Source organism: Rhinoderma darwinii, chromosome 2 (assembly GCF_050947455.1).
Source record: "Rhinoderma darwinii isolate aRhiDar2 chromosome 2, aRhiDar2.hap1, whole genome shotgun sequence".
Taxonomy (NCBI): domain Eukaryota; kingdom Metazoa; phylum Chordata; class Amphibia; order Anura; family Rhinodermatidae; genus Rhinoderma; species Rhinoderma darwinii.
The window spans coordinates 53,241,099-53,249,291 of NC_134688.1; the positions used below are offsets into that span (position 1 = coordinate 53,241,099).

The 8,193-nt window shown below is 40.9% G+C and overlaps 1 long non-coding RNA gene across 1 annotated transcript; it reads left to right on the top strand.

Moving 5' to 3' along the window:
* Positions 1–5,542: 5,542 nt before the first annotated feature.
* Positions 5,543–7,008, top strand: LOC142740546 (uncharacterized). Its single transcript, XR_012880764.1, has 3 exons — positions 5,543–5,670; positions 6,504–6,570; positions 6,769–7,008. It is a non-coding gene; the product is annotated as an uncharacterized LOC142740546 (long non-coding RNA).
* Positions 7,009–8,193: the final 1,185 nt, after the last annotated feature.

Here is an 8,193-nt window from a genome sequence, read left to right on the forward strand (position 1 = left end):
ATCAGGGGTTTTGCAAATGCAACATTGCGTCCGCAAACCATTCCAGCAAAATCTACGCTCCAAAAGATAAATACCGCTCCTTTTCTTCTGAATGCTCCCATATATGTAAACAGCTGATTATAACCACATATGGGGTGTTACCGTACTCGGGAGAAATTACTTTACAAATGTTGGGGTGCTTTTTCTTCTCTATTCCTTGTAAAAATGAAAAATGTTGATCTAAAACGACATCTTGTTGGAAAAAAAAATTATTTTTCATTTTCATGGCTTAATTCAGCAAAAAACCTTTGGGATCAAAATTTTCACTATACCCCTAGATGATTCCTCAGGGGGTGCAGTTTCCCAAATGGAGTCAATTTTGGGGTGTTTCCACTGTACTAGTACTACAGGGGCTCAGCAAATGTGACATGGCGCCCAGGCACTATCCAAAATCCAAATGGTGCTAGTTCCATTCTGAGCCCTACCGTGTGTCCAAACAGCCGTTTATGACCACATGTGGGGTATTGTTTTACTCGGGAGAAGTTGCTTTACTAATTTTATGGTGCTTTTTCTCCTTCAGTCCTTGTGGAAATGAAAAAAAAAACCTAAACCTACATTTTATTTCAAAAAATGTAGATTTTCATTTTTACGGCCTACTTCCAATAAGTTCTGTAAAACACCTGTGGGGTCAAACTGCTCACTGTACTCCTAGATAATTTCCTCATGGGGTGTAGTTTCCAAAATGGGGTCACTTGTTGGGGGTTTCCACTGTTTTGTCCCCTCAGGGGCTTTGCAAATGTGACATGGCCTCCGCAAACCATTCCTGCTAAATTTGAGTTCCAAAAGCCAAATGGCGCTCTTTCCCTTCTCAGCCTCACCGTGTGTCCAAACAGCCTTTTATTACTACATGTGGGGTATTGTTTTACTCGGGAGAAATTTCTTTACAAATTTTATGGTGCTTTTTCTCCTTTAGTCCTTGTGGAAATGAAAAAAAATTAGCTAAACCTACATTTTATTTGAAAAAATGTAGATTTTCATTTTCACAGCCTACTTCCAAAAATTTCTGCAAAAAACCTGTGGGGTCAAAATGCTCACTATACCCCTAGATAATTTCCTCAAGGGGTATAGTTTCCAAAATGGGGTCACTTGTTGGGGGTTTCCACTGTTTTGTCACCTTAGGAGCTTTGCAAATGTGACATGGCCTCCGCAAACCATTCCTGCTAAATTTGAGCTCCAAGAGCCAAATGGCGCTCTTTCCCTTCTAAGCCCTGCCATGTGTCCAAACAACCGTTTATTACCACATGTGGGGTATTGTTTTACTCGGGAGAAATTTCTTTACAAATTTTATGGTGCTTTTTCTCCTTTAGTCCTTGTGGAAATGAAAAAAAATTAGCTAAACCTACATTTTATTTGAAAAAATGTAGATTTTCATTTTCATGGCCTAGTTCCAAAAATTTTTGCAAAAAAACTGGCCGGTCAAAATGCTTGCTACACCCCTAGATAAATTCCTCGAGGGGTATAGTTTCCAAAATGGGGTCACTTGTTGGGGGTTTCCACTGTTTTGTCCCCTAGGGGGCTTTGCAAATGCGACATGGCCTCCGCAAACCATTCCTGCTAAATTTGAGCTCCAAGAGCCAAATGGCGCTCTTTCCATTCTAAGCCCTGCTGTGTGTCCAAATAACCGTTTATTACGACATGTGGGGTATTGTTTTACTCGGGAGAAATTGCTCTACAAATTTTATGGTGCTTTTTCTACTTTAGTTCTTTTGGAAATGAAAAAAAATTAGCTAAACCTACATTTTATTTGAAAAAATTTAGATTTTCATTTTCATGGCCTAGTTCCAAACATTTTTGCAAAAAAACTGGCCGGTCAAAATGCTTGCTACACCCCTATATAAATTCCTCGAGGGGTGTAGTTTCCCAAATGGGGTCACTTTTGGGGGGTTTCCACTGTTTTAGTTCCACAAGACCTGTTCAAAGCTGACATGGTGCCTAAAATATATTCTAATAAAAAGGAGACCCAAAATCCACCAGGTGCTCCTTTGCTTCTGAGGCCGGTGCTTCAGTCCAGTAGCACACTAGAGCCACATGTGGGATATTTCCTAAAACTGCAGAACCTGGGCAATAAATATTGAGTTGCATTTCTTGGGTAAAACATTTTGTGGTACAAAAAAAATTGATTCAAAATGAATTTCTTGAAAAAAATAATGAACTTTGTAAATTTCACCTCTACGTTGCCTTAATTCCTGCGCAATGTCTAAAGGGTTAAGAAACTTTCTAAATGCTGTTTTGAATACTTTGAGGGGTGCATTTTTTAAAATGGGGTGACTTATTGGGGGTTTCTAATATCTAAGGACCTCAAACCCACTTCACAACTGAACTGGCCCCTGTAAAAATAGCATTTTGAAATTTTCTTGAAAATGTGAGAAATTGCTGCTAAAGTTCTAAGCCTTGTAACGTCCTTGAAAAATAAAATGATGTTCAAAAAACGATGCCAATCTAAAGTAGACATATGGGGGATGTTAGTTAGCAACATTTTTGTGTGGTATAACTGCCTGTCTTACAAGCAGATACATTTAAATTGAGAAAAATGCAAATTTTTGCAATTTTTCGCTGAATTTTGGTGTTTTTCACAATTAAATACTGAATGTATCGGGCAAATTTTGCCAGTAACATAAAGTCCAATGTGTCACGAGAAAACAATCTCAGAATCACTTGGATAGGTAAAAGCATCCCGGAGTTATTACCACATAAAGTGAAACATGTCAGATTTGAAAAATGAGGCTCTGTCAGGAAGGTCAAAAGCGGCCAAAGAGGGAAGGGGTTAAAGTTACAACTCAGAGTATGTTCACATGGCCTATTTTCATGGCCATAAACGCCCCGAAAAACATCTAAAACGACAGAGGCTGAACGTCTCCAAACATCTGCGCTTTGATTTCAATGGGAAAAACGGGGGTTTGTTCCGATGAGGCGTTTTTTACGTGGCCGTTTAAAAAAAACTGTAGAAGGATTTTTTTCTGGTGATTGTCAGGAGTTGGGGTTGTTTTATTTTTTAGACAAACAGTTCAAGTTCCAGTAAAATGTTTCTATTAATGCAAGTAACAACTGAACATTTTACATTCAGATTTCAATGTTTCATATTTTCTCATTAAAGTTACAACTCAGTACAACAGAGTATGTTCACACAGCCTATTTTCAGCCGTTTTCCTGGCCGTAAACACCCCGAAAAACAGCCGAAAATACGGAGGCTAGACGCCTCCAAACATCTGCCAATTGATTTCAATGGGAAAAACTGTTTTTTTTTTCCGATGGTGCATTTTACGTGGGCGTTTGATAAAGCGGCGCATAAAAAACACCCTGTAAAAAGAAGTGGATTTCACTCCTTCGGCCGTTTTTGGAGCCGTTTTTCATTGTCTCAATAGAAAAACAGCTCCAAGAACGTTGGTAAAAACGCCTCAAAAAATGTTTGTGGTTTAAAAAATGGCTGAAAATCAGAGGCTGTTTTCCCTTGAAAAGAGCTCTGTATTTTAGAGACGTTTTTTAGTTAAGTGTGTGAACATACCCTTACCATTGTCTGAGAATTGCAGCTGTCAGTAATGTGGAATGTGACTTCTCAGTCGTTTTCAATATGATGTCTAATTTAATTTAATTAAATAGTCTTAAAAAGCTACCGTATATTATCCTAATAAGGCTCAGCAGTAGCCAGGGCCGGCCTTAGGGGTGTGCGACCTGTGCCATTACATAGGGCGCATCCCTCCAGCAGGTGGAACGGGGCGCTGCGCTGGCTCCCTTCCACTGCTTGTGTTTTAGAATCGGCCGGGCAACTCAGCAGCTGCCTTTCCGCCTGGGTGCTTCTCTCACTGACATCGCGTTTCTAGCAGCGAAAATCGGGATTCCTCTAGGAGATGGGGGCATTGGGGATTGGCATTTGTAAATTGCCCACATTGTGACCCCCCCTAATGTCAGTCATGGACACCTGGGCCTGGGTGTGACTGCAACCTCTTCACCCCTATAGTTATGTTCCCTGGGTTTACACTAACATTACAAAATGTTTTCAATGTCTGACTCGTCCTGTGATAGAAAATGAAAGGTGTGAAAGTAAATATATTATTATTCATTATGGATATGGGGTTATTTTATGTTTATTCCATTATGTATTTTACAGACATTTATGACATCTGAATATGTGGCACCAGTGACAGCCGACATGCTAGGACATACACTGTATATATGTAAGTATTATAGCAAATGACAACCTATAGAAATTCTATAATGTGATGTCATCCAGAATGTTCCTATAGAGACACATGACAAGACTGTGGGAACAAATTCCCCAATGTTGTTCATCCAGGGCCTGTTTTAGGGGTGTGCGACCTGTGCGGTTACACTGGGTGCATCACCTGTCACTAATGAATGGGGCGCCACTGGTCTTGATGTCTGGGGCACCCATTGCTTGAACACTCAATCCCACTCTTCATGTAAAAAAAGTAAAGGGCACTGCTCAGGATGCAGATACAATTCCTTGATAATGGATTACATTACAGTGTGGCAGACAATACTTGTCTGGCAGTGTTATTTGGGCACTGTATGATTGCAGTATTTGAGTACTATATTCTACGCCATAAAGCTGAATTCAGACGCTGCAGATTTGCTGCGCGGCAAAATTCACAAGTGTTACAGGTGAATAGTTACAGTCTCAAAAACTCATCCACATGTAGCAAAAGTAAACGCTGGGAATTTTGCTGCAGCTTTATATTATTATTATTATAGAAATGCTCCATAAAGAAGATATTATGGTATTAGTAATATATAAGGGACTTGTTATTTATGTCATTTCCAAATACACATTTGGCTTATGGGGGAGCACACAGCGCACACAGAGTGTCTACATTACCAGTACTGCAGTCTGTGCGCCACCATACAGGTCCGTCCACATGAAGTTGCTGTGTACATGAGTCCTAATGTACATTTCCCTCATTGTTGGGTGGTCCATACTGAGCACACGTCTGTCTGGAGAAATAAAACTACACAATTATTGTTTTTTCCAGAACACCTTAAGATCGGCTGCCTGCTGCCAGGGGGACTCTCTGAAGCAATATTTCATCTATGCAAGGTGCGTCTCTTATTAGTTACTATATGCAGTATCCACCAATACCCTCCACAGTTAGAATGACACTTTTTGTATGTCCTGGGTCAGAATGCCCCTTTTGTATGGCCCCACAGTAATGAAGCCCCCTTTTCTAAGCCTGACTCAGTCCTTTTATCCCCCATATTAATAGTGCCCCCTTTGCTCCTATAAAATAAAAAATTATACTCACCTAATAGACAACCAACCGGGTCAGACATTTCGCTTCCTCCCTGCGCCGTTATTGTTTGTCCAATTTTTAGGGGCGTATGGAGCTCCAGAGCTGTGGGCCACCCCAAATCCCTGGACCCCAGCCGGTCATCCTATTTACCCCTTTGGTAATTTTACACTGGTTGGGGACTGGACTCTGTTCTAGATAGAAATGTTGCCATTGATTGAGATTTGTCCTAATACATTGTCTTTCTTTCTCCTAGAATTAATTCCTCATAAGAGTTAATGATAACCACACGTCCCAGGAGGGCAGATCAAAGATTAAGCAGAGCCCTCCACCTCACATCACATAACGTTCTACATTCAGTCGGATGTATTCAGTAGGAGAGTCCAAGGTCAGTGTATTTTATTAACTGCATCTCTAAATGATCACATAGTGTGTATTACTGGTCAATACTGAAGAGGGCACTACCACCATAGATGGCCTGGGCACCCTCAACTTACACTGCCGATCCGGCATTTAGGGCCCAAACCTATAATATAAAAAAACAGAAAGATACAATCCCTAGTTTATTGACTGGGTGATGTTATTTGGGCACTGTATGATTAAATTATTTGGACACTACATGGTGCATCATAAGGGGGAGGACGTCACAGATACTGCACATGTCACCAATAAACCTAAGGCCGGCCCTGGATGTGACACAATAGCTGCCACGTGACATGCCATCCACACGTATATATGACCGCTGTGGCCTAGCAACTAAAGACAACAGAACCACCAGCGCAGGAGCCACAAGGAATTTAAAAAATGAGTAGGGACAATTTGTTATTTTTAGCCATATGCGGCTTAGACTAAGGTTTATGAAACTGTCAGAAAACCCCTTTAATAATTATTTTGTCTGTTGAATCCAGAAATCCAATTTACCATTTTCTACTCTCTCTACTCCAGTCCAAAAGACTCCACAAAAGACAAATTAGAAGTTTTCCATTAAGGATAAGATTATATAGAAGAATAACAATAAGCTCCTGGTCCCTGATACAAAATCTATACCAGGGTCCTCCAACTATTATATGCCATTATACTGCTGGTGTTATTTGTGTGGCAGAGGGGCATTGGACTCGCCCTGTGATAGAAAATGAAATGTGTGAAATAAATATATTATTATTCATTATAGATATGGGGTTATTTTATGTATGTGCATTAAACCCATTATGTATTTTACAGACATTTATAACATCTGAATATGTGGCACCAGTGACAGCCGACATGCTAGAAGATCCACTGTATATATGTAAGTATTATAGCAAATAACAACCTATAGAAATTCTATAATGTGATGTCATCCAGAATGTTCCTATAGAGACACATGACAAGTCTGTGGGAACAATCTCCCTGATGTTTTCAATAGGCTGAACATATATTTGTTGATATGATGAACCATACTAAGCGCACGTCATAATATCTTCACAGTTTATACTTTTTGTTCCAGAATTTCTTGAGATCGGCTGCCTGCTGCCAGGGGGACTCTCTGAAGTAATATTTCATCTATATGCGGTATGTCCATCATTAGTTACTATATACAGTATCCACCAGTAGCTCTGTACATTGAAAAAGTAATGAGCGGGCAAAATGCCAAGAAAGGCGTAGCAGTGGGGAACCTTGGATAGTTGGTAGGAATAGGCATAATGTAAGTTAGGGGTATCTTTGTCCAAAATGCTGGCCACATGGCTCGGTTTGGAACTGAACGTAGGTGTAAGGTAATTGGGTGAGGGAGTGTAGGGGGATTTTAGACAGCTTTGGTCTGCCAAGAACATTTGCGATGTGTCAAGGCCTGGATGCAATAGACAAGGACTTAAGTGAGTTTCATTACACAGTCATAATCTGCAGGCATAGGTGATAATGGACACTGGCAGAATGTTTTTATATTTACAGCACTCAAGCGGAAAGCAATGGAAGGTGCCAGGATATTGTCACGTATAGAGCCCCCACAAGTCATGCAGCACAAGGACCTGGACTTGGGGTGTACTGGATTGTTTGGAGCAAATGACATCAAGGAAGCAAGGCAGGTATCCTCAATGGTATCATTCTAGCAAAAATTTGAGGGAACATGGCACGATGATGGGCCAAGTGCCAGGATCCTTGCGCAGGGATCCAGGGTCGATGAAGGCAGCAATATCCCAGTAGGGCCTCATAATCTCAACATGGGAGAGGGACACCTTGGGGTTGCCAAAATGTTTAGAACACGGGGTACTGGCACAATGTTTGGAATTACAGGAGCAGCGCATCTGGATGTAAAGAGAAGCAGAAGAAGGCAACAGTAGCTGGTTGAGTCTGATTGTTGGGGATAGATGGGCTAATGGGCAAGACGTTTAAGATGCTGAAAAAAATGTTTACGCAGGATAAAGTAAAAAGGTAAAAGCAAGGAGGTGTGATACCGAAAGCCAATCCTTTACTGGAAAGAGGGGGTAAAGTTTGGGGCCAGGAAACATGTTTGTTGATTTCTACCTACACACACTTGTCCCAGGAAATGTTGGGAAACATAAGGGAGGAAAGGCTTGTCTAGTTTTTGTGATGTCTATGGAAGATTTTGTTTAGTATTGCAGTGTTATGGTGGTGGAGCAGGACCCCCTTATTGATCAGGTGCCAATAAAAAGGGATGGTGCCTGTGAAGCAGGCTGGTAAGTATAAAAAAAAATACATCTGTCGCATCTAAAAGAGGCATCAGTAAACGATGAAATAGACAAGGAGTTGAGTGAGTTGCATCATTAAAGCAGAATCTGCAGGCACGGATGACAATGGAAACTTGCAGAATGTTTTTTGTGCCTACAGGACTCAAGTGAGAAGCAGTGGAAAGGACACGGATATCGCCACGGATAGGGCGTCCACGAGTCACGCAGCACAAGGAACTGGACTT